The 24,948-nt window shown below is 36.9% G+C and overlaps 1 long non-coding RNA gene across 1 annotated transcript; it reads right to left on the bottom strand.

The window, feature by feature from the left end:
• Nucleotides 1-1,020: 1,020 nt before the first annotated feature.
• On the bottom strand, nt 1,021-2,266 carry LOC127080730 (uncharacterized). Its single transcript, XR_007788039.1, has 2 exons — nt 1,950-2,266; nt 1,021-1,774 (listed from the first exon to the last, which is right to left on the bottom strand). It is a non-coding gene; the product is annotated as an uncharacterized LOC127080730 (long non-coding RNA).
• Between the last annotated feature and the right edge of the window lie 22,682 nt (nt 2,267-24,948).

The raw sequence follows: 24,948 nt of genomic DNA, 5'->3' as shown, positions 1-24,948 counted from the left end.
TGGAAAAAGGAATGAGTACCTGAGATTTGTAGATTCGGAGTTTTTCTTCGAAGTTAGGAGGTTTTACAACATACTCTTTATTCCCAATCACGGTGATGTTGTGCAACATGTATGCTAGTGGAACAAGTTCCTTGGAGGCTTTGACATTCTTGTTCGGAGGTGCCATTGTTGGTGAATTGTGAATTTTTGGAAGATTTTGAGAAAAATCTTGTTCAAACGTTTTTCTAAGTGACGTTTGAGAAAAATGTCATAACTAATGTGACATCATTCCACTAGGTGACTAGCGTTCGGAATGATAAACAAATGTCCCTATATCCTAGAAACGTCGAAAGAGACCTTTTTAAGGGCAATTTGTTGGCTGAGATTTTTTTTGGATAGGAGAAAAAACTCAACAAACATAGGCAAAGTCGAAGATGTCTTGGCTCGACCAGGATATGGACTTAGCAAATTTTTCGGATGTTATAAGAGATATTTCGACCATGTGAAAATATTGACCGCTTAGTCTTTGCGACAACGACGAAGTGGTCGACATGGTGGTTATTTGGGTGCGTAATGTTACGTTCAAATAACAATAACTGCTTATAGGTTTCTTTCTGAAGAGACACGTGGAGAAAACACATAAATGCGCTACATGCAGGACTTCACGTGGCGAAGTCTGAAGATAGAAATGTTAGGAGCAGTTATTTCATACTTGTATATATAGGAATTCTTTATGTTGAATTCAGGGTGTTCATTATTTTACAGAAATCTCAATAAAAAACTCAAAGTATCAGCGTATAGAGAAACGAGCGAATTGTTAAGCGAATGTAAGATCAAATGAATTACCATTCTTTACTTTCAATGAAAAGTTTCTAAGTTTTACCTTCTCGATTCTTGTTTCATTTCATTTAATTTCAGTGTCATTTAAATCACTTTATTCAACATTTCTAGTTTCTTTTATCAATTCCTTTAAACATTCTATTTAGTCGAAGTCAACATTTTAATCGTTTATCATACAAGTGTTTGAAAACTCATTTCAACTAAGTCGAAAGCGAACACATGAAAACAAGAGAAACAAAAAGCTAAACGGTTATTTAGCACTGTGTTCTAGGAATCATGTGTTGATCCTGCAAGTAACCTGTAGTCGAAGAACATCGGTTGTTTACCATTTTTCAGCATAAACAATCACAAGCTAACTTTGACGGTCTGTGCTTATGGACTACTTTTTTGGTCCAGAATGATGTCCAATTCCCTTAGGTTCAGGAAACCCAAGTCCAAGACTAGAGAACGCGGCCTAAAAGGAGTATTTTTTCCACAAGGCATTAAGTTATCTAAGGGGCTGCTGAAAAACCTAGCTTTAAAGAAGATTCTAGAGTTTTCAAACTCTAAGGGGCTGCTGAAAAACCTAGAGGACATAAGTTATCTCAAGTACAAATAATTCTAACCAAAATATCACACATACTGTGTCATCTTTAATTTGAGCGTCAAAGTGTTTATAACTACTCTTTTCTCCTGCTGTTTGTCTTCATAGTTTGATCGTACCTTAACATCAACCCATGTAAACATTTTCTTAAATATTAATAGTTTATTATTGAAAAAGAGAGATTGAATTCTCCATTGTTAGAAGAATGAGAGACATTTGAATAACTTCTTACATCCTTACATGATTTTGTCTTGAAATTGAGTGAACTAAAAAAGCAACTTGAAGATTTGATGTGAAAGCAATTAATTCAGCCTAGTGAATCACCCTGAAGACTATCGACAACCGCAAGGCCGCAACAAACCAAATATCACTCTGTAATTAAAAAACTTTGATAACAAGAATAAAAAATGAACATTGTATTATTGAAGAATAACTACAAAAAAATATTAAACATCTGAATTTGAAGATCACATACATAGTGATAAACACATAATTCAAAAACCACAGAAAATATAGAAGAAGCAAAAGGAAGAAACAATTACAACACCTTCTACAACATAAATTATCTTGTAAACAACTGTGTCCACGATTGCCGTTCGTAGATGAAGTCGTTTCCATTGAAACACATTAGAGAATTTCCATGGTCGCAACTGCTCTTTCCTCATCTTCTTAAACGACCATCTTGTCTTCATCCTATGATAATAACTCAACTTGGTCTTGTTTTTCTTTGTTTTTGTCGTTAATTTCTAAGTAAGAAATATAGATAACTAATATGCACATAGAGAAAGGAAGTGTGAGATGCATTTATATATAATAGAAAAAGAATATTTTGTATGCTAGTTAGTGCTTTGGACGCTTCAAGTATAAGAGAAGTATTGGCTGGCTCTGGCTGTGTTTTCTTGCTGGCCTAAGATTACACGTAAAATAAGTACTTTAGTTCTGGACTGGTCCTTATGTAGATTCTGTACAATCAATGATAAAAGATGTTTTTTTATGTTGCGGAATGTTTTTCTACGAACGTCCAAATATGGGAAATTTAAAATTTAAAATATTCTTGTTTTATTTTCTATATATGTTTCAATATGTAGATTAATTAATTATTTTTTAAGATTTTAGTTTAATGTTTTGTTACGGATTAAAAGTTATGATATTATGTTTTTTATTAATTTAATGAGTTAAATTTCACCTTTTAAATAAATAAATAAATAATTGAAGTGAATCATATTCAAATTGAACTCACTAAAGAGTAGTATTCATTATTATATGTGAATTATTGTCAATTAGTTTACAATCAGGTATCATGTAATAACTATATGCAAATATAGTATCCATTTATATATAATTAATTAAGATTAGGCTTATTGGTCGAACCTATATGGATTAATCAATAAATTATAAATATTTTATTATAAGCATTTCTTATTTATTAATGAGCTATACCTTTAGGTATTGTTGTTTTTAGGCATTGTTTCAAAACATATCATAAATTTGTTCAAAAATATGATATAGTTATTACTTTGGTAAGTTTTACAGCTTGCATGTCTAAAGGAAAAAGAAATTTAAAAATATTTTAAACAAATACTTCTTCTCATTTGTATACATTGATTCCTAAAAAAAAAAATCAAACTATTTAGATTTTAGATACATTAATTATTTAACTATTTAGATTTTAGATACATTAAATAATTAATTTCCCCTTCAAGAACTTCATCAAAATTTGATAAGTTCCGAATTAAATCCTGATGAACAAGAATCAATTTTTCTAATTGATTACTCATCTTATTCTAAACTCTTCACTCGAGTCAATCAACCACACTTTGGTTGCAAGATTTCGCTGCACAATTGATAATTAAAAGAAACAAAATTGAATTGGGAAGAAAAGAAAATTAGGATTTTCGAGTAAAGGAAGAAGAAGAAGAAATTTCTGCAGAGTTTTTCTCTGCTCTCAAACAGAGAATTTATTCAACTTTGCAACTGCAAATTCTCTAATGTGTTACAACCAACTATAGGGTTACTTTCTATTTATAGATTTTGGGTTTGTTTGCTCATTAAGTAATGCCCAAAATACTTAATTCTGCTAATACTACAAAATTAGACCTGAGTCGAAATTTCTGTCGAGGTACACTACTTCGACGTTTCAACATTTATATAGTTCGAAACTTTACTTTTGTCGAACAACCTACTTCGGCACAAGGAATTACAATTCAACACACCACCTAATTCATTGTGTCTAAGTTTTATATATATATATATATATATATATATATATATATATATATATATATATATATATATATATATATATATATTCATCATAGATCTTAACTTAAACATTTCTACATGTACTCTTTTCGTCATGATGTCTGCAATCTGACTTTTAGTTTTGCAATGTTCCAAGTTCAGCTTCGTTTCTACTATATGCTCTCGTAGATAATGGAACCTCATTTCGATGTGCTTTCTTCGTCCATGCTCTATCGGATTCTTTGCTAGATTGATAGCAGACATGATGTCGTTCTTAATGGTAATCGTTCCATGATTCTTCCTTGAAATCTCTTCGACCAAATTCAACATCCATGTTTCTTGACTTGCAGAGAGAGAAGCAATTATGTATCTACTTCACACGACGACAATACTGCTACTGGTTCTTTTCTCGAACTCCAAGGAACTGGTGTATCACCTATCATAAACACATAACAAATTGTGAGTTTTCTATCCTCAGTATCACTACATCAACTTTATTCCATGTATCCCACTAACTTACTTTTTTCCTTCATCAACTGTAGGAAACAAAATGCCAAGAGTTTCTTTAAGATACCTTAGCATGCTTTTCGTCACGGCTAGTTGGGATACCTTTGGCTTTTGTATGAATCTGCTAAGCATACCTACACTGTATGCTAGATCAGGTCTTATGTAACAAAGGTATCGAAGTGATCCAATGAGTCTTCTGTACTGCGTTGGATCAGCATCATCTTCATCTATGTCTTTCGACAGTTGCAGTCTAGGCTAAGCTGGAGTCAAAGTTGAGTTACAATCTTGCATCTTAAATCTCTTAAGTATTTCGCCTGCATGTCTTCTTTGGTGCATCATCAAGCCTCTACTACTATTGTAGAATTTGATACCAAGAAAGCATAAGAGATTTCCCAAGTTTGACATTTCAAACTCCTCACTTAGGCCATGTTAGAAGTCTTCGATCTCCTTCTTGCAACTTCCTTTTTATCAACAGGTCATCGACATAAAGACATAGTATAAAAGATTCACCATTTCTTCTTCTTACATATACTTCATCCTCAGTTGTGCACTTCAACAATTCTTTCTCTCTTAGAAAACTATCTATCTTCTTATTCCAAGCTCTTGGAGCTTACATAAGTCCATACAGGGCTTTATGCAACATGTATACTTTTCTTTCTTCACCTTGTTTTACAAACCTAGCTAGTTGTGCAACATATAATTTTCCATCTATGCGACCATTCAGGAAATTCACATCCATTTGGTTCTAGCAACAGGTGCAAAAACTTCGTTGAAGTCAATTCCTTCCTTCTAAAGAAATCCTTTCGCCACAAGTCTTGCCTTGTGTCGTGTTACTTCACCTTTGGGATTCAAGTTCACCTTATATACCCACTTCATATCAATTTCCTTCTTTCCTTGAGGAGATTCGATAAGTGACCAAGTGTTGTTGACTTCAATGGACTTCAGTTCCTCATTCATTGCTTTGACCCAATTTGAATCCTTCAATGTTTCAGTTGCACTGACTAGTTCAACATCTGCATAGAAAGCATAATATATCCGCTCATGTTCATCATCGACTACATCATCTGATTTAATCACACATTCTTGCAACCTTGCAGGCGTGTGTCTGGTTCTTTGAGGTCTGCTTGTGATTGCTTGACCTCTGACTTCTTCTTATCGAACTTCTCTTTCGACTTTACTTGTTGGTTCTTCATATAAGATTCTCACTGAGTCCTTCTTTACATTTTTAGTTCAATAACATTCCTTAAGCTCATATATGATCACATCCCTGTTGATCACTACTTGCTTGTTCAATTTGTCGAACAACTTGTAACCTACAGCCGAATGATACCTTATTAGGATCATCTGACTCGTCTTGTCAGCAAGTTTTCTTCTTAATTGATCTGGCACATGTCTATGTGTTATAGATCCAAATAGTTTTATATGACTCAATCTAGGCTTGAAACCATATCAACATTCTTCTAGCGTGATTCCTTCTAGCTTCGTCGTTAGACATCTGTTTAAAATATATGTTGTCGTCGACACAACTTTTCCCAATAATTATTTGGGTAGATGTTTTCCTTTAAACATACTTATCACCATATTCATGATGGTTATATTCTTCCTTTTTGTAGTTCTATTTTGTTGCAGAGTGTAGGGTGGCACCACCTCATGCATAATCCCTTATTTTTCACATAATGTGTCGAAGTCTTTCGACACATATTCTCCACTACCGTCAGTTCTAAAAATCTTGAGCATTCGACCACTTTGTCTTTCAACCGTAGATTTAAACTTGGCAAATACCTCGTTCACTTCACTTCTCTTCTTGATTAGGAAAGTCCACGGTTTTTTTTTACTGAAATCATCTATGAATGTGACAAAGTACTCGTTACCTCCAATCAAATCCACCTGGATAGGTCCACACACATCTGAGTATATGACTTCAAGAATTTCCTTCGACTTGCTTCCTGCATCATTGCTGAATTTGTTCTTATGTTGCTTCGCCTACGCACATTCCTCACACACTTCATTTGGAATGCCGATTTCTGGTAACCCTGAAACCATATTTCTTATTTTCAGATCTCTGATGTATTTGAAGTTGAGATGGCTAAGTTTATAGTGTCATATCCATTCATCTCTGCTAGTTGTAGTTGCAAGGCACTTGTGCTACATCACATTAAGTTCAATCCTGAAGGTTCTATTTTGAGACATAAGTGCCTTCAAGATTATCGTTCCACTTGAGTCGAGAACTCTCATTATCTTGTCTTTGATCGAAACTTTGTAGTTCTTTTCTACCAACTTCCCTTATGCAAAGCAAATTACTTTTCATGCCTGGTATGTACAGAACATTGGAAATTACTAACCTTTTGCCATCTTTCCACATAATCAGAACATCATCATTGCTAGAGTATTACCATTTGAAAATTTTACCATGTTTTTCATTGAGGGTTTCATGTTGACAAACCAATCTTTCCTACCAGTCATGTGTGATGAGCATCCTGAGTCCAAGTACCATTGGTCCTAGAATCTTTCTTTATCTCTTGTTGTGACCATCAACAACATATCTTGTTTTTCATGTTTTGAAAACTTTGCATCAATTTCCTAATTCTTCTGTTTTTCAGAAAAATCACTTGAGTAGTGACCATACTTCTGACAATTGAAACATCGAATGTGACTTTTGTCAGGTTTTCGACCACCACCTATTCCTCTACCTGCAACACTACCTCTTTGGTTATTTTCGTATGAGGACTTTCTCTGATTCAACCAGCCTCTTTCTTGCTGATTTTGACCAGTCAAATTGTTGTAGCCTCTTATACTTTTATTGTCGAACCACTTCCCTTTACCTTTCTTTTCTCTTGTTGATTGTGCATGCAAAGCCATATCACTCTTCAACTTTCCCTACAACTCTTTCACCAATTATTTGTTTATGAGATTCAAGTGTCCCTTGAAGCTCTTCCTTTGTCAATGTTGACAAATATTTCGACTCTTTTATGGCTACTACCATGTGGTCAAACCTTAAAGACAATGACATGAAGATCTTTGCAACAACTAATCTTGATATCGACACTTCTCTATATGTTCTTTTGTGAGTTTGTAACCTCGCGTCTTTCACCTTCTCAGCTCCTCCAAATGATTTTTCATGAATTTCTCCTTCTTCTTTCGCTGATTTAATATCACTAACCTTTTCAAAATTATGAAATTAACACATTGATGAATTGTAAAGAGAGCCTTATAATATTTCTTCTTCAATTCTTTGTGTGCAACCTTTTCTTCATCTGTTATTTTTTCTACGAGCGTTCTTACTCCCTCCTTCATAAGATCTCAAAGATCTTGAAAGAATAAAACAACCTTCATCTATTTACACCAATTCTCATAATTCTGATTCTTAAGAATTAGGAGACTCGCCGAAAAATGTCTATTTGGATGATTCAATGTCATCGTGTTTTTCTTCCCACGAATTGCTAAGCCAGTGCTCTAGATACCATATATTGGAAATTATCTAATTTCCCCTTCAAGAACTTCACCAAAACTTGATAAGTTCCTATACAAAATCTTGATGAACAATAATCAATTTTTCTAATTGATTACTCCTCTTGTTCTTCATTCGAGTGAATCAACCAAACTTTGGTTGTAAGATTTCGCTACACAATTAATAATGAAAAGAAACAAAATATAATTGGAATAAAAATAAAATTAGAGTTTTCAAGTAAAGGAAGAAGAGGAAGAAGAAATTTTTGCAGAGTTTCTCTCTACTCTCAAATTGAGAATTTTTTCAACTTTGCAACTGCAAATTCTCTAATGTGTTACAACCAACCATAGGGTTACTCCCTATTTATAGATATTGGGATTTCTTTCTCTTTAAGCAAAGCCCAAAATACCTAATTATGCTAATACTAAAAAATTAGACCTGAATCGAAATTCCCGTCGAGGTACACTACTTCGACGATTCGACATTTTCATAGTTCGACACTCTCTTACTTCTGTCGAGCAATCTACTTCGACACAGGGAATTACAATTCAACAAAATAAAAATAAAAATCTTAAATTTATAATAATTTGTTTTTATAATAGAGATAAAAAAATTGTAACATTTGTTATCAGGTATTAATTAGTTGATGAATTGTTAATTTATATTATGAATTGTTAATTTATATGATATAATAAGTTAACAATTTACACTTTTTTTAGAGTTTTCTTTTTTGAATTACGGTTGACGTTTTTAAGGATATTTTGATCTATTAAAAATGTATTAATCGATTAACGCATTTATATGACACATAAATACTTTATTTTTTGAACAATTTTTTATATAAAAAAAGTTACTCCTCATTTCATTTTATACCAAAATGTTTAATTGAAATGTTTCTATTAGTTTCCTACTTTCTTTGTTTTTGAAATTTATTTTTCACTATTTTATTTATTTTATCTATTTTATTCAAGAGTGTGATTCTCTTGTATAATATCTTTTGTAATAAAATTGAAGGTTGCGCGTTAAATCTGAAAAATATTTGGGGTGAAGGTTCTTAAGTTAAGCCTGTGTAAAAGTTTTGTTTGTTGTTGAAGGTTTGTGGATTTATCTTACGTAAAAGTTCCAAGGTGTTGCGGAAGGTTGTTTGGATTGATCATGTAAAAACTCAAGTTTAATTTTAGTGAAACTCTCAAGAAGAAATTCTTGGAGACAAGAGTATGCCAAGTGGTTATATTAAACTTGTATAAATCTCTAGTGCATCCGCTCTATCATTTGTCTCTTTATTTTCTGTTGTTTATTTTCTTTATGTTGTGTATCTCTCTTCTTCTTCATATTCTTTCTATATTTCTATGGATATCTCTCTGTTTATTTATATATAATAAACATTTAATAAAATCCAAATTTTTATAAATTATCTCAAATTTTGAATATCACAATCCCCCCTCTGTTTGGAGTCACCTTGTCAACAAGTGACATCAAAGCCTAACTCATTTAATAAAACTAATTGTCTCAAGAGACTTTTCATGAACACACCTCCACCATTTAATGATGAAAAATGTACTATATTGAAAGAGAGAATAAAACTTGACCCAAAAAAAGAAAGAGATGATAAAAATGTTTTTTGACTATGTTGATTATAATCTATGGAATTATCTTTTAGAATTCCCTGTTATTCCAACTCATTTTGTTGATTATAAAGTAATGGACAAATCGATAAATATATGGACCGCAAAAGAAAAGAGAAAAACACAACAAGTGTTTCAAGCTAGGTACTTGATGGTAAGTGCATTAAGCACTAGAGAGTGATATTATTTTTTTCACTGTATCACTGCTTAAGAAGTGCGATACAAACCTAAAGAAATCTATGAAGTTATAACTAATATGGAAAAGGAAAACACGCATGTCCAAGAAATTAAGACACCAAATGAAGATGAAGACAAACTTCAAAGGCGGTTCTCAAATGTAAAAAAATGTTTGAAACAATTTCAAAAGATTGTATGTAACAAATACTTAAGATTCAAGAACAAGTACTAGAAATCAAATTTAGTACATGACTCAAAAGATTCAAAGGGTGTTGATAATCTACAAGAAAAATCAAAATAAGAAGGTGATCATCATGACGAGGCTTAAATAAATAATCTAAATTCAAACAATAAATGTCAAATGCTTCTAAAGAATCATCCAAATAAGAATTGTACGAAGAGTCTTATGAAGAATGTATACATGTCGCGTGATGCTTGTCGTGACTGTTAGACTATGGCACGGATCTAGAAGGGGGGGGGGGTTGAATAGATCCCAATTAAAAATTGAGTCGGCGCTACCAATTAAAAAATTGGTTTTGAAAATTTGTTTTAAGTGCGGAAGCGGCCGAGGAAAATATAGTCTAAAACGAACTGTTATTGGAAAATTGGATATGCGTCAAGCCTATGGATTAGTGATAATGAGGAATAAGAATCACTATACTAGTCACTCCTTCAATGATTTATTTCACTTGCTAGGATTCCTAGTTCCAATGATTCAAAGAGCAAACCAAACTAGATACGCAACTAAGATAATTTTGGTTTAGGCAAATTATCAAACACTTGGTGTGTAGAAACACTCCAAGTGATATTTATGTTGAGTAAGTGATTCCAATTAGTCTAGTACAGTATCTTATTGTACTTTTGATTCAAATACAAAGTTTTAACTTCTTACTCAATTAATATCAAGGTTTGATAAAAGTGCTTATACAAAAATCACTTAATTTTTAAGCTAAAATAGATATGCTGAAAAAATAGAGAAGACAAAGATTTGATGAGGCAGTTCCCCCGTCGTCCTCGCTTCGGGGTACGTCTGCCCTCAATTCTAAAACTACAATTGAGATAGCTTTAATAGATATCACCTGTTGAGTATAACAGTTTATACAAGGATTGCAAAGCAAATATACAACAGAACTCTCAAGACGTTGAATGTTGCTTCCACTCCTTGTTCCTTGATCCAAGGTGAATAAAGTCCTTCGATTGTTGTTGATAGACCTCTGATTCCAACCCCTTTGTTGAATAACCCTCAGTTCTTCAAACCCTCGGGCCGGCTGATCTCAACTACAACAAATCAAACCCGAAATCTTCCCTTCAATATCACTGAATCCGCTACTAGATTGATGAAGACTTCCTCTTCTCAATCACCTTCGCTCAGCTGAAAATTGATGAAGAATTCGTCCAAAAACCCCCAAAATCAAACCGGTCTTGGAGGACAAAACCCTAAAGGTTTTATTCAAGAAAAAACCTATCGCAAGCTTCAACCCGAACCGAATTCTCCAATCTCGGCTTCGAGCGTTATCACCTTTAACCAATCACAAAGCACTTCAAAAATGGTTGTGTGTAGTTGATATGTTGTGAGATGTTGAAGATGAAGATGAAGAATCTTGGACACCTATTTCACTTTTTCTTGTTCTTTGAACACTTGAATCGAATTATCAAAATGTTAGTTGATACAAGTAACTAAATATCTATTTATAGTAACAAACCAACCAACCCACTTAACAGCTTTTCAAACAGAGTGGGAAATACTTAAAAACTGAATTTGCACACGAACGGTCAACCATAGCAGGTCTATGCATCGACGCATAGCCTACAGTTTTGGACAGTCTGAAAAGCACAACAATATGCGTCGACCATAGGTCGGCGTGCGCTGACCCGTGGTTCATGTGCTGACCCTTGCGGTCGACTCAAGCCTTTTGTGGGCTGACCCGTGTGAAATGCACTATGTTATGCGCTGACCCGTGGGAAATGCACTATGTTATGCGCCAACCCTGTGGTCGACTCAAACCATGTAAATCAGCAAAAATTCATATTTTTGTGGTTTTCATGCATTTTGTCATGACCATATTTTATCCACATATGTTGTATGAAATATAACAGTTTAGATGAGCATAGAAAAGGATATGATAGGTGATATGTTGCATTTGTCTTGTAGAGGTGGAATCGACAATGTCGATTCATCCATGGTGGTCATTTGTCATCATCGAAACCTATGATCGTATGTTGTATGACAGTTTGCCCTTACATACTCCCCCTTTTTGGTGATGACAACCTGTGTGAAACCAAAGAGAAACAACATGCAATATTTACACACATTCCCTCTTTCTTTTGTAATCTAAGGTTGGTTGCAAAACAAACTGTTAGTTGTTGTGAATATCTTGGCTTGACTTTGGTTTGGTACATTCTCTTCTCCCCCTTTGACAACATCAAAAAGAGAAAGAGAACTATTATTCAACATAAGATGATATTCAACAGGAGATAACGAATCATATAATAATACCACACCAAATATTACTACTGAACAAATTGAAAATGAGATAACATTAAACTAGATTAACAAACAAGCATAACAGATAATAAGTTCAGTCAAACAACAAAAGTACATATGCACATGCAGTTCTATACCCTAATGGCCTCGTCCTCAATGGTAACCAATATCCGGGTTTCTGTCAGGATCTGCCAAAGAAGTCATTTGGTCAGCAACACTACTTAGATACTTGAGACCCACATCGACGGACCACTCCTGTCGTTCAAATGTTTCGGTGAATGTTGCATACCGTTCATTCATGCTGGTAGAGAGGTTATCGATCCTCTCATTTTGTGCTTGAAGCTGGCTGCTTATATGAGCATAGCGCTCATCCTGAGTTTGTATGAATGATTGTTGAGCCAGCTGCATATTTCACATCATATCTAAAAGTTCAGAAGAGTTTTCTTGCTGCGGAGGAGACGGTGGAGATTCTTTAGCACCATATTGATACGACTGATAAATTTGGCGTTGTGTTGACCAGCCCATATGTTGCCATTCACCCCAGCCACCATGGTTGGAGGCATCCTCTTCAGTTGAATATGTATCCTGAACCCAAGCGGTGTTTGTGTAGTCGTGAGTGTCTGCTTGTGGAGGACTATTATGCTGCTCAAATGCTTGTCCTGCTCCTTCTTCTTCGTTTTCCTCTTGGTCTTCTTCTTCACTTTCATAACTTTCATCATCTTCTTCAACAGTCGTAGGAATATACCCTCTGCGAACAAATTTGTATATTCTCCGCTTATCACACCAAAAATATCCCATCATAGACAAAGTTTTTGGGCTGAATTCTTTATCTGAGGAAATAGAGGTATACGGAAAGGACGGATAATCAACGTCGGCTGCAGTAAGAACCTCTTGAATAAAAGATCCATAGGCAAGAGTCGTTCCTCGTCCGGAGTCTCGTAAACTGAACATCCTACTAGCAATGTAGTAGGGCCAGTTGATTTTGCGCTGGTTTTTCAGAATGTATATGAGATGAACCTCAGCCTGTTCAACTCGGGAAAGGCCACCCTTCTTAGGTCGCAGGATGCGTGACACAATCCACTAGAGAATGCGCTCACCTGTTTTCAGCTTACCGGCAGTGACAGTTCGTGGGAACGCATCACTGTTCACAATATGGTCTGGGTAGGGTCGTTTCAGCATAGCGTTCAAAGCGCTCTTAAAATCATATCCTTCTATTGTGTGAGAATCAGTCACCTCAGCAAGAGGATTTTCATTAGCAGCCAATGTCATATCAAAATATTTATTCCAAACATTAGGCTTAAACGATACCTTTCTTGTGCCGATCCTGGAGTGAAACTTTTGCCCACGAAATTTTTCATGAAGGCAAGTGTAGAACACACGGACCAGGTCTTCGCTATATTTGGCATTGCATTCTAGGAATTTAACGATGCCGTGATATTGTAGCAGAGACATGATTTCTACGAGATGCATGCGTTCTGCTGTGAGTTTGTAGAAGACATGTTGCCTCACAACTCCTCTTTTACCAATGTCTTTGTTGAAGGTGTCGACAAGAGCCGGTGGAACTAATGATACAACGGTAATGGGTAAAGAGGCAGAGGATGATTCCCTTGATCTCTTACCGGTAGGTCTGCGGGATGAGGAAGCCATTGGTAATGATTTTGAAGCTTTTTGTGAGAGTAGAGAGTGAAGCTTGGTGAAGGTTTTTGAGAATGATTTGCAAGAAGGAGGTTTACCCTTTTTATAGATGAAGATTTAGGGTTTTGGGAAGAGGAGAGGCCAAGAGACAATAGGCACTAGGTAGATGCAACTCACAATGTAGTGGGTTGAATGCACACTTAATGAGAATTTGAAATGTAAATGCATGGGAAGTTTGAACGTTTTCTGCAGAGAAAAACTGAGTTTTCGTGCGATGCGTCGACCATACCCTCTGCATGCATCGACGCATACTGTTTGAATTTTGAAAAAGAGAAAAATTTTGAGGTGTGCGTCGACCATTGCCCTGTTATGGTCGACTCATACAGGCAAATTTTGCAATTTTTCACTGTTATGCACATATGCTCACATGTTTGATGCATAAATAGAATGCCACACAACAATAAACATCCAAACAGATATGGTATAAGAAACAAGTCATATATATATACAATATTATCATGTAATACAACTATTTAGCCATGAAGTTTGGGAGACAGAGAAGGGTAAAGGAACAATATCACCTCGATGCCGGAATAACTTGATGAACAATATAATTGTGCTTGCAACAAGATTAACTTGTTAGAAGTACAAGATTATAGTGTTAAATGAAATAAGAGAAAGAAAGAAATTTATAACGCCCGTTCAGAAATGTCGAGAATACAACATGTTCAAATACAACATCACCTTTCTCTACATGATCCCGAAGAAAGTGGTGTCGAATTTCGATATGTTTGGTGCGAGAATGCAACACAGGATTTTTGGTAAGATTAATGGCACTTGTATTGTCACAGAAAATGGGAATACGTTCGAGTTTGAGGTTAAAATCCAATAATTGTTGCTTAATCCATAGGATTTGAGCACAACAACTACCGGCGGCAACGTATTCCGCTTCGGCGGTTGACAAAGCAACTGAAACTTGTTTCTTGCTATGCCAACTGACCAAGGAATTTGAAAATAAGTGACAAGTACCACTGGTGCTTTTCCTATCCGATTTGCAACAGGCAAAATCGGAATCGGAGAAACCTACCAATGAGAAATCATTACCTTTGGAATACCATAGTCCATACTTCGGAGTACCGGATAGGTATCGAAGTATTCGTTTGACAGCTTTTAGATGGGATTCCTTGGGACATTATTGATATCTTGCGCACATACACACGCTAAACATAATGTCGGGACGAGAAGCAGTAAGATAGAGAAGTGATCCAATCATACCTCTATACCTTTTTACCTCTACATCCTTACCGTTTTCATCTTTATTCAAGTTTGTACATGTTGGCATGGGGGTGTCAATGGCCTTGGCTTTTGCCATGTCAAATCTCTTGATAAGGTCCAAACAATACTTTGTTTGACTCACGAAAGTTCCTTCTTTGAGCTATTTAATTTGCAAACCGAGAAAGCATGTGAGCTCCCCCATCATACTCATCTCGAATTCACCCTGCATAAGATCCAAAAACTCTCTCACGAGATTCATGTTAGTAGACCCAAATATAATATCGTCAACATAAATTTGTACTAATATCAAGTGTTTTCCTTGACGTTTAACGAAGAGAGTTGTGTCAACCTTTCCTCTTGAGTAACCTTGATCAAGTAAAAATTTACTTAGTCGCTCATACCAAGCTCTAGGAGCTTGTTTGAGACCATATAAAGCCCTTTTTAGTTTGTAAACATGATCGGGATACTCATGAGATTCAAAACCCGGAGGTTGTGCGACGTAGACCTCTTCATTTATGTAACCGTTAAGGAACGCACTCTTAACATCCATTTGGAATAGTTTAAAGTCTTTCGCACAAGCGAAGGCAAGGAGAAGGCGTATAGCCTCGAGTCGGGCAACCGGCGCATAAGTTTCCTCATAGTCGATGCCTTCCTCTTGGTTATACCCTTGCGCGACTAAACGCGCCTTGTTACGGGTTATTACCCCGTTTTCGTCCAACTTGTTCCTAAACACCCATCGGGCGCCGATTACTCGATGATCTCGCGGAGGAGGGAAAAGGTCCCAAACCTCATTTCTAGTGAACTGATTTAGTTCCTCCTGCATTGACAAAAACCAGTGTTCATCGAGTAGGGCTTCTTTAGGGTTTTTAGGTTCCATTTGTGAAACGAAAGCGAAGTGATAACAGAAATTACTTAGCTTCGATCGAGTTGTAACACCCTTTGAGATATCTCCGAGAATGTTGTCAATTGGATGGTCTTTGGGAGACTTCCAAGCTTGAGGGAGATCATCGTTTGAAGGCGGATGAGCTACCTCGGTTTCCTCATGGTGTACATCTTTATCCTCCTCAACTTTGACTTTGTCGGGTTGATCAATCCCCGGCTCGCCACCCTTGAGTATGTCTTCCGTAGATGTACCTGCACCATGAACAACACTACCCTTTCCGACGTTTCTCGGATAGGATTCGTCAAAAGTGACATGTACAGACTCTTCCACAGCAAGTAATTGTTTATTATATATTCTATATGCTTTACTCGATTGAGAGTATCCAAGGAATATACCTTCGTCGGTCTTGGAATCGAATTTGCCCAAGTTTTCCTTTCCATTATTTAATACAAAACATTTGCAAACGAAAACATGTAAGTGAGAAACATTTGGCTTTCGCCCTTTTAAAAGCTCATACGGTGTTTTATTTAGAATGGGGCGAATGAGCACCCTATTCAAAACATAACACGCCGTACTAATGGCGTCGGCCCAAAAATATTTCGGTAAACCACTTTCGTTAATCATTGTTCTTCCCAATTCTTCCAAAATTCGATTTTTATGCTCCACAACCCCATTTTGTTGAGGAGTATGTGGAGCGGAGAAGTTATGATCGATACCATGGTTACCGCAATATCTTCAAATGAGTGGTTTTCGAACTCACCCCCATGGTTGCTTATAATTGAAACAATGTTTGTATTTAATTTATTTTGGGAAAGCTTAGCAAATCTTTCAAAGGCGGCGAACGTATCGCTCTTGCTTACTATAAAGATAGTCCAACAAAATCTAGAACAGTCGTCCACTATTACGAAACCGTAATAATTTCCTCCTAGACTTTTAATCCTAGACGGCCCAAATAAGTCCATATGAAGAAGTTCGAGAGGTCTCATTGTTGAAACGATATTTTTGGATTTAAATGAGATCCTCGTTTGCTTCCCTTTTTGACAAGCATCACAAAGGTGATCCTTGGTGAACTTTATGTTGGGGAGACCTAAGACTAGATCTTTTGAGACTACTTTATTTAGTAAGTCAAAGTTAACATGTGCTAAACGCCTATGCCATAACCATGAATCTTCACTCATTGTTACAAGGCATTTGTCACTTGTTAACGATACTTCATTCAAGTCTAACATATAGACATTATTCACTCGCAGGCCATTAAACATACTCTTCTTATCATCATTATGTATAATTTTGCAAAAATCTTTTGAAAACGATACATTGTATCCTTTGTCACATAATTGACTGATGCTAAGTAGATTGTGTTTAAGACCTTCGACAAGCAATACATTAGAGATAGTAGTGGAAGAAGGGTTACCTACACTACCTTTACCTAGTATTGCTCCACGGTTGTTGTCACCATAGGTTACATATCCTTTCTTCTTAGCCACGAAGTCAATGAAGAGTGATATGTCTCCTGACATGTGCCTTGAGCATCCACTGTCGAGTACCCATCTTCTCTCGGTGGTCTCGAGACATTGTACCTATGGAAATGAAATTAACACAAGAAGGTACCCAATGGCTTATTGGGTCCCGAATGGTGAGTAACGAAATGGTTGCATTTGGGCAGCCATTGATAAATGCCTTTAGGAACTAAGGATCTCCTAAACCTGCATTTAGCAATGGAGTGGCCTTTCTTGCAACAATAAAGACAAGAGAAGTTAACATTTTGATTACCTTTGCTGTCTTCTTCTTTTATAACATATTTATATTTTTGATATGGATTAACCATACTTTTTCGAAAGTTTAATTTATCGATTGCAAAGGTAATCTTGGGCTCAAGAGCCTTGTCAAGTTTGGCCTTTAGGTTTCTTACTTCACCTTGCCAAATATAACAAGTGTCACACCCAAAGTTTATTATCCTATTTCTAAGGTCCTCACAACCTGCTTTTGTGCTTTCTACAATAGAAGCTTTGAGTGCCTCAAGTTTCCTTTCGGATTCTCGAATTTTTTGTTCCAAATGGATAAAAATTTGGTTATTTGAGGCAAGCCTTTTAAAGGCCTCTTTAGCTTCACAGTGTAAAGTATCAAATGCATCTGTTTCTTTTTGTTCTTTTGATGAGCAGAGAGGCATAGGTTTGCAATTTCATCTTCATCACTAGAACTTTCATCATCGGAGGAGTCGCTATCGCTTTCCCAAGCTACGTATGCTCTCCTTGGCTTTGATGATTTCTTGTGTGATTTGGATGATTCCTTTTACTTTGTCTTCTTTTTCATCGGACAGTCCGGTTTGTAATGACGAGACTTCCCATAAGTGTAGCACGACCCTCTAGTATTTTTACCTTTTGAGTCATCATTTTTAGAGTACCTCGATTGTTTCCGGAAGTTTACCAAGTTCTTCTCGGAATGTTGGATGCCGTTCTTTCTCACGTAACAATTGTAACGTTTAACGAACAACCCCATATCTTCGCTCTTGTCCTCTTCTTCTTCTTCGCTCGAGGAATAATCACTTTGCTCTTTTGCTTGAGACTTCGAGGAAGAAGTCTTAAGAGCTATTGATTTCTTTTCACTCACCTTTGTTTTGTCCTTCTTTTCTTTCTTTTCGTGTTGTTCTAGGCTCAAGAGTCTTGTTCGTGTTCTTGTAGTTTGCCAAATAATGTTGTCAAGTCTAATACGGTGAGATCATTTGCTTCTTTGATGGCGGTCACTTTCGGCTGCCATTCCCTGTTAAGACATCTCAAGATCTTATTAATAGCAACATCATTGGAAACCGGCCTACCTAATGAATGTAATCGATTGATGAGATGAGTAAATCTCTTTTGCATGTCAGTAATGGTTTCCCCTTGCTCCATGAAAAAGAGATCAAACTCTTGTGTTAGTGTGTTGATTCTTGCCAACTTAACAACGTTTGTCCCCTCATGGGAGATTTGTAGTTAATCCCACATGGACTTAGCAGTAGGACAATGGGATACACGATAGTATTCATCTATACCTAATGAGGAGATTAGGATATTTTTGGCTTTCCAATCATAATTTTATTTCTTTTCATCATCATCAGTCCATTGTGCTTCGGGCTTTGGCACTAATTCATCATTCTCATTGGTCATGGTTATTTCAATTGGACCATTGAGAATAACGTTCCATATTTTTCTATCTATGGAATTTATGTGCACCCGCATACAGTCTTTCCAATAATTATAATTTTCACCATTGAAAACGGGAGCTCTATTATAAGCCCCTTTAGGTTCGTTAGCCATTTTCTATCAAAGTTATATTTTAAAGAACGGAGTGAACCGGAGCTCCTGATACCACTTGGTAGACTATGGCACGAATCTAGAAGGGGGGAGGGGGGTTGAATAGATCCCAATTAAAAATTGAGTCGGCGCTACCAATTAAAAAATTGGTTTTGAAAATTTGTTTTAAGTGCGGAAGCGGCCGAGGAAAATATAGTCTAAAACGAATTGTTATTGGAAAACCGGATATGCGTCAAGCCTATGGATTAGTGATAATGTGGAATAAGAATCACTACACTAGTCACTCCTTCAATGATTTATTTCACTTGCTAGGATTCCTAGTTCCAATGATTCAAAGAGCAAACCAAACTAGATACGCAACTAAGATAATTTTGGTTTAGGCAAATTATCAAACACTTGGTGTGTAGAAACACTCCAAGTGATATTTATGTTGAGTAAGTGATTCCAATTAGTCTAGTACAGTATCTTATTGTACTTTGGATTCAAAAACAGAGTTTTAACTTCTTACTCAATTAATATCAAGGTTTGATAAAAGTGCTTATACAAAAATCACTTAATTTTTAAGCTAAAACAGATATGCTGAAAAAATAGAGAAGACAAAGATTTGATAAAGCAGTTCCCCCGTCGTCCTCGCTTCGGGGTACGTCTGCCCTCAATTCTAAAACTAGAATTGAGATAGTTTTAATAGATATCACCTGTTGAGTATAACAGTTTATACAAGGATTGCAAAGCAAATATACAACAGAACTCTCAAGACATTGAATGTTGCTTCCACTCCTTGTTCCTTGATCCAAGGTGAATAAAGTCCTTCGATTGTTGTTGATAGACCTCCGATTCCAGCCCCTTTGTTGAATAACCCTCAGTTCTTCAAACCCTCGGCCCGGATGATCTCAACTACAACAAATCGAACCCGAAATCTTCCCTTCAATATCATTGAATCCGCTACTAGATTGATGAAGACTTCCTCTTCTCAATCACCTTCGCTCAGCTGAAAATTGATGAAGAATTCGTCCCAAAACCCCCAAAATCAAACCTGTCTTGGAGGACAAAACCCTAAAGGTTTTATTCAAGAATAAACGTGTCACAAGCTTCAACCCGAACCGGCACAAAGCACTTCAAAATGTTATCACCTTTAACCAATCACAAAGCACTTCAAAAATGGTTGTGTGTAGTTGATGTGTTGTGAGATGTTAAAGATGAAGATGAAGAATCTTGGACACCTATTTCACTTTTTCTTGTTCTTTGAACACTTGAATCGAATTATCAAAATGTTAGTTGATACAAGTAACTAAACTTCTATTTCTAGTAACAAACCAACCAACCCACTTAACAACTTTTCAAACAGAGTGGGAAATACTTAAAAACTGAATTTGCGCACGAACGGTCGACCATAGCAGGTCTATGCGTCGACGCATAGCCTGCAGTTTTGGACAGTCTGAAAAGCACAACAGTATGCGTCGACCATAGGTCGGCGTGCGCTGACCCGTGGTTCATGCGCTGACCAATGCAGTCAACTCAAGCCTTTTGTGCGCTGACCCGTGGGAAATGCACTATGTTAGGCGCTGACCCGTGGGAAATGCACTATGTTATGCGCCGACCCTGTGGTCAACTCAAACCCTGTAAATCTTCAAAAATTCATATTTTTGTGGTTTTCATGCATTTTGTCATGACCATATTTTATCCACATATGTTGTATGAAATATAACAGTTTAGATGAGCATAGAAAAGGATATGATAGGTGATATGTTGCATTTGTTTTGTAGAGGTGGAATCGACAATGCCGATTCATCCATGGTGGTCATTTGTCATCATCGAAACCTATGATCGTATGTTGTATGATAGTTTGCTCTTACAGTGAGTATATATAAAATATAGTTTATCGGGTACTTGACTGCAAGTGCACAGTCCAATCGCTTTAGTTTTAAAAGATATTGATCCCACAGGGACCTATGGTCAAACTAGTGTTACTAACGTCACTATGTTTAGCTAAGGGAATGATTAGTAGAAGTTCGGGGGCAAAATAGTAAATCTAGAGGAAATTTGGTTTTAAGAAATAATTTATGGAAGGAATCAATATGCAACACATTAATTGTAAGGGAATCGATAAGTCACCGGTGAATAGTTTAAATGCCAAATATCTCTCAATAGAAAATATTTACTTAAAAAGCTTTATCTCACACTCTCGTGATTGTTGATTCAGCCTATAACTTTAAGTCAGAATGTACGCTCTCGCTGTCCCATTTGAAGTTAAAATTACTTTTTGAAAATAAATAAGTTATAATTGCTTTTAAAGTGCTCTCGTTGTTTTTAAACTCAATGCCTAATTTTTACTATCCAGCTCGAGCCTCACGCTCTCGCGATTGTTGGTTCTCACCTTAGTTAATTTCCCACTCTCGTGGCAAAATCGTATTAAATAGTTTTTCACGCTTTTGTGAAAAAGTTAATTAAATTTAGATTAAAAACTTCAGCCTAAAAGATTGTTTGAGAAAAAGAGTTTTCACCGATTATTATTAAATCCCATCTAATTAAATTGCTACATACCGATACTGGTAATTTAGCCGGACATGTTAAATAAGGCAAACACAGTGCATAAACAGATCAACATTGCGGCAAACATAATTATAATAATAATTGGGCAATAATAATAATAATTCAATAAAAACCTGACAATCGAAGTGACAAAGTATAGCGAATCTAGGAGATCTTGAGCAGACCTCCACAAGTCGGTAGGCTTCTGCTTCTTCAATACAAATTGTTTACTAAAATTAAATAAAGTGTAGTAGTTCCCCAGTGTAGGAAACTAGTACTATGGCTAACTGGAAAACGGAAAGAAAAAGGGAAAAAGGAATTTCTAAAAAGAATGGCAAATGAACTAAGGCAACGGAAACAAAGTTGCTGAAAAGAAAATAATTAAAAAGCTAGAAAGCTGTAAAAATTAATTGCAGAGCGTAAGTGTAAATGAAGGCGTCTCTAATTTTTCCCACTTTGGTCCTTTATATAGTGCTCCTTTAGGTCTTGGTGGTTGAGATATTTAAGGAAGACTTGGTTTGAATGAGGAATCTGGGGGAGTCATGCTGTTGGAGGGAATTTAGGCACGTTTGGGTGCCTGTGATTGACTGTTTCAAAGTGCAAATTCTGGCCGCGTGACACTCGTCATGGGCCTGTGACGGTCGTCACAGGTTGGGTCGTGATGGTCTTCATGAATCTGTGACAGTCGTCACATCAACAAATTTTGCATTCTGGTTTTCTGCTTTTTCCTGTGCTTTCTCATCTCTTTCTTCTTCTTTTTCTTCCTTTTCTTCATTTTGCTCATTAATGCTTGGAGATTTAAATACCTGCAAAAACAACTCGAATTTTTACAAAATAATCGGGATATTAATGAAAATGGTATGATCTTTGAGTGTAAATCAAGGCAAATATCTGATGTGTTTTCGTGTTATCAAACTCCCCTAAACTTGAATCTTTGCTTGTCCTCAAGCAAATACAATTTGAAAACAAAGTTAAACGCGAATACATTACCCATTCGTACGTGGTTGTCAGGTGGATTGTTAAGATGACCGATATTCAAGTAAAACACCAAAGATACTGTGACGACACGAGCTTTCAGCTTTAGCGTAGATCTCCCCTTTGCACAAGCCAGTTCGAATCATGCTATTATAGCTCAACCAAGTGTCTCTGTTTCTATTTCACCCGGTTTCATTCTAGCGTAATCACATTAAGCCTTTTGCCTCCACACGCACTTAGTGAAGTAGCCGGTTAGTGACTTTGATCCTTTTCTCAGCACGGGGGTCTGGTACACTAGCGCGGTACCCCTTTATATATCCCCTCTTTGAAGGTTGTGGGGGATCGAATCGTAGTTCGCCCTACCGAGTCCAGTACCAGGTACCTCTGGACCAACCAACTGGGGTTTCTGTTCCTTCTTTTTGTGTATCTTTGCAACCTTTTTGTATGGTTCGTTTTTCAATTTCTTGATAGCAACAGTATGAAGGAATTTCTTAATTTGTAGGCATCAAACACTTATATTCATCGGCTCTCCATGTGGTTTGCGCTTGAGACGATGCTGACTTCTAGTATAAACTACTAGGGGTTAATCTAGAATGGAGACTTAAGGTGTCGGTATAATGGTTATTCAAACTGATCTCGTAGAGGTGAGGGATCTAGGGTGTCGGGACGGTATCAATCTTGTTAGATCTTTCTCAGTTTTCCTAACAAAACCTCTGCAAGACAACCTATATACTCATAGGGTATGCATTTAATCTTAAGGAAAAAAATTTTGTTAAGCCAAAATATGTATAAATGATTGATAAGGACAAATAAAAAATTTTATATTGGCTGAAAATACTAGCAATAGAAACAAGTAGAGGAGTGATAAGGATTTCCTCCCACATTTAATCAATGCATTGTCCTCAATGCGATAGTGTACAGAATAAAAAGAAAGAAACAAAAATCACAGCTCGTCGTTACGCTGTTGGCTTCTGCGTGCTCTGGCTCTTGCTCTTGTGCGCTCACCTCTCCCTCGCTGGGTAGGATCCAATCCTACATGCTGAGTGTACTCCTGGATGGCATCTACGCGATATGTCAGGGCACTCATCTTGTCCGAAAGCTCCTCCATCCCCTGATCATGCTAGTTAGCATAATCGTGTTGATCCCGCTGTATTTGCTGGATCGCTTGCATCATTTCCATCTGGCGGTTTTCCATTCTTTGGTTGTTTTGCAGCATCTCGGTGTATATGTTTTCCATGGAGGCGGGTCTTTGTTCGCTTCTCTGCTGTCCTCGGGAAGAAGTCTCTACAGCGTGCTCTTGAGGTGGTTGAGGCATGCCTCAGTCATGCTCCTCCTCGACTTCATCTGCACCATTACCAGGATTTCCATCATTTGCCTCGGGGGAGTCCAGATCAAAAATCCAATTTTCCATATCCCTCGGATTTGTGCGCTTCCTGTTAGGCATGATGATGCTTCGAACTACCTTGTTTCTGACAACAGGATGGTACTTCCCATCGTCTCTTGCTTTGATCAGATGTGAAGCACGACAATAGTCGATGTCGAGGAATTCCGCCTGCAAGGCTGGTAAGTTTGCTAGCCTATCTCCCAAATTCAAGCCTAGTTCTATGGAGGTGATGATTCCCCCAAAACAAAACGCATGGCTGCCTCTCATGCATGCAACCTAGATATTGGCTAGTAGGAAGGGAGTGACATTGAACGCAATTTGGGAAAACACACAGTGAAGAAGGAAAAGTTCCTTGGAGTTTACCTTATGATTGCTGACTCTTCCAAAAACTGTGTGCCCTAGGACTCGGTGGAAGTATCTAATGGCTGGGTTGTGAATATATGTTGCGTTAAGCGTATCCCATCTCGTGGCGTCCATGTTGGTGAGGTTGTGCCAAACTTGAAATGCTATCTCTGACCATCCGTCAGGGATACAACAGTGAATTCCTTCTCCATGTCGGAAACCAAGCATTTGCGCTATCTGGGTTTGGTTTAGGGAATCCTCGGTGCCGAACATTCTAAATGTGGCGACTCCGGTGAGATATTGAGTAGCGCCAGGGGGTGTGATATAGGAGTAGGAACTCAGAAACTCCAGGGTCAGTGCTTCGTAGGTTGACTGCGGTGTGGTACACAATTGCGTCAAGCTGGAGTTTGTTAGCATCCACTCCACGCCCTCCAAAAGTCCTAGCTCCATCAAGCATTCATTATCAACATACCTCGTGGCTTGAACGGAGAGTTGGTAGAACTTGAGGTAGTTGTCTCTTTGGCGTTCGCCGACTTCTCCATTTCTGAATACGACGGTTGATAGGTCGGGAGTAGCTCTTTCTTGACGGGCCATTGATGAGGTTTATGAAACTTTTGGTGTTGGTGGGTGAGATGGAATATTTGTGAGTTACACGCTTGAAGAAAATGTAAAGAATTGAATAAATGGAGAGAAGAATGGCATGAGAGTGGTAATTGATGAGGAAGAAGAGAGGAAAAGCGCCTGCATTTA

This window comes from Lathyrus oleraceus, chromosome 5, assembly GCF_024323335.1.
Source record: "Lathyrus oleraceus cultivar Zhongwan6 chromosome 5, CAAS_Psat_ZW6_1.0, whole genome shotgun sequence".
Lineage (NCBI taxonomy): Eukaryota > Viridiplantae > Streptophyta > Magnoliopsida > Fabales > Fabaceae > Lathyrus > Lathyrus oleraceus.
Note: the sequence above shows the minus strand (reverse complement) of the source record. Positions and strands in the feature narration are given on the sequence as shown.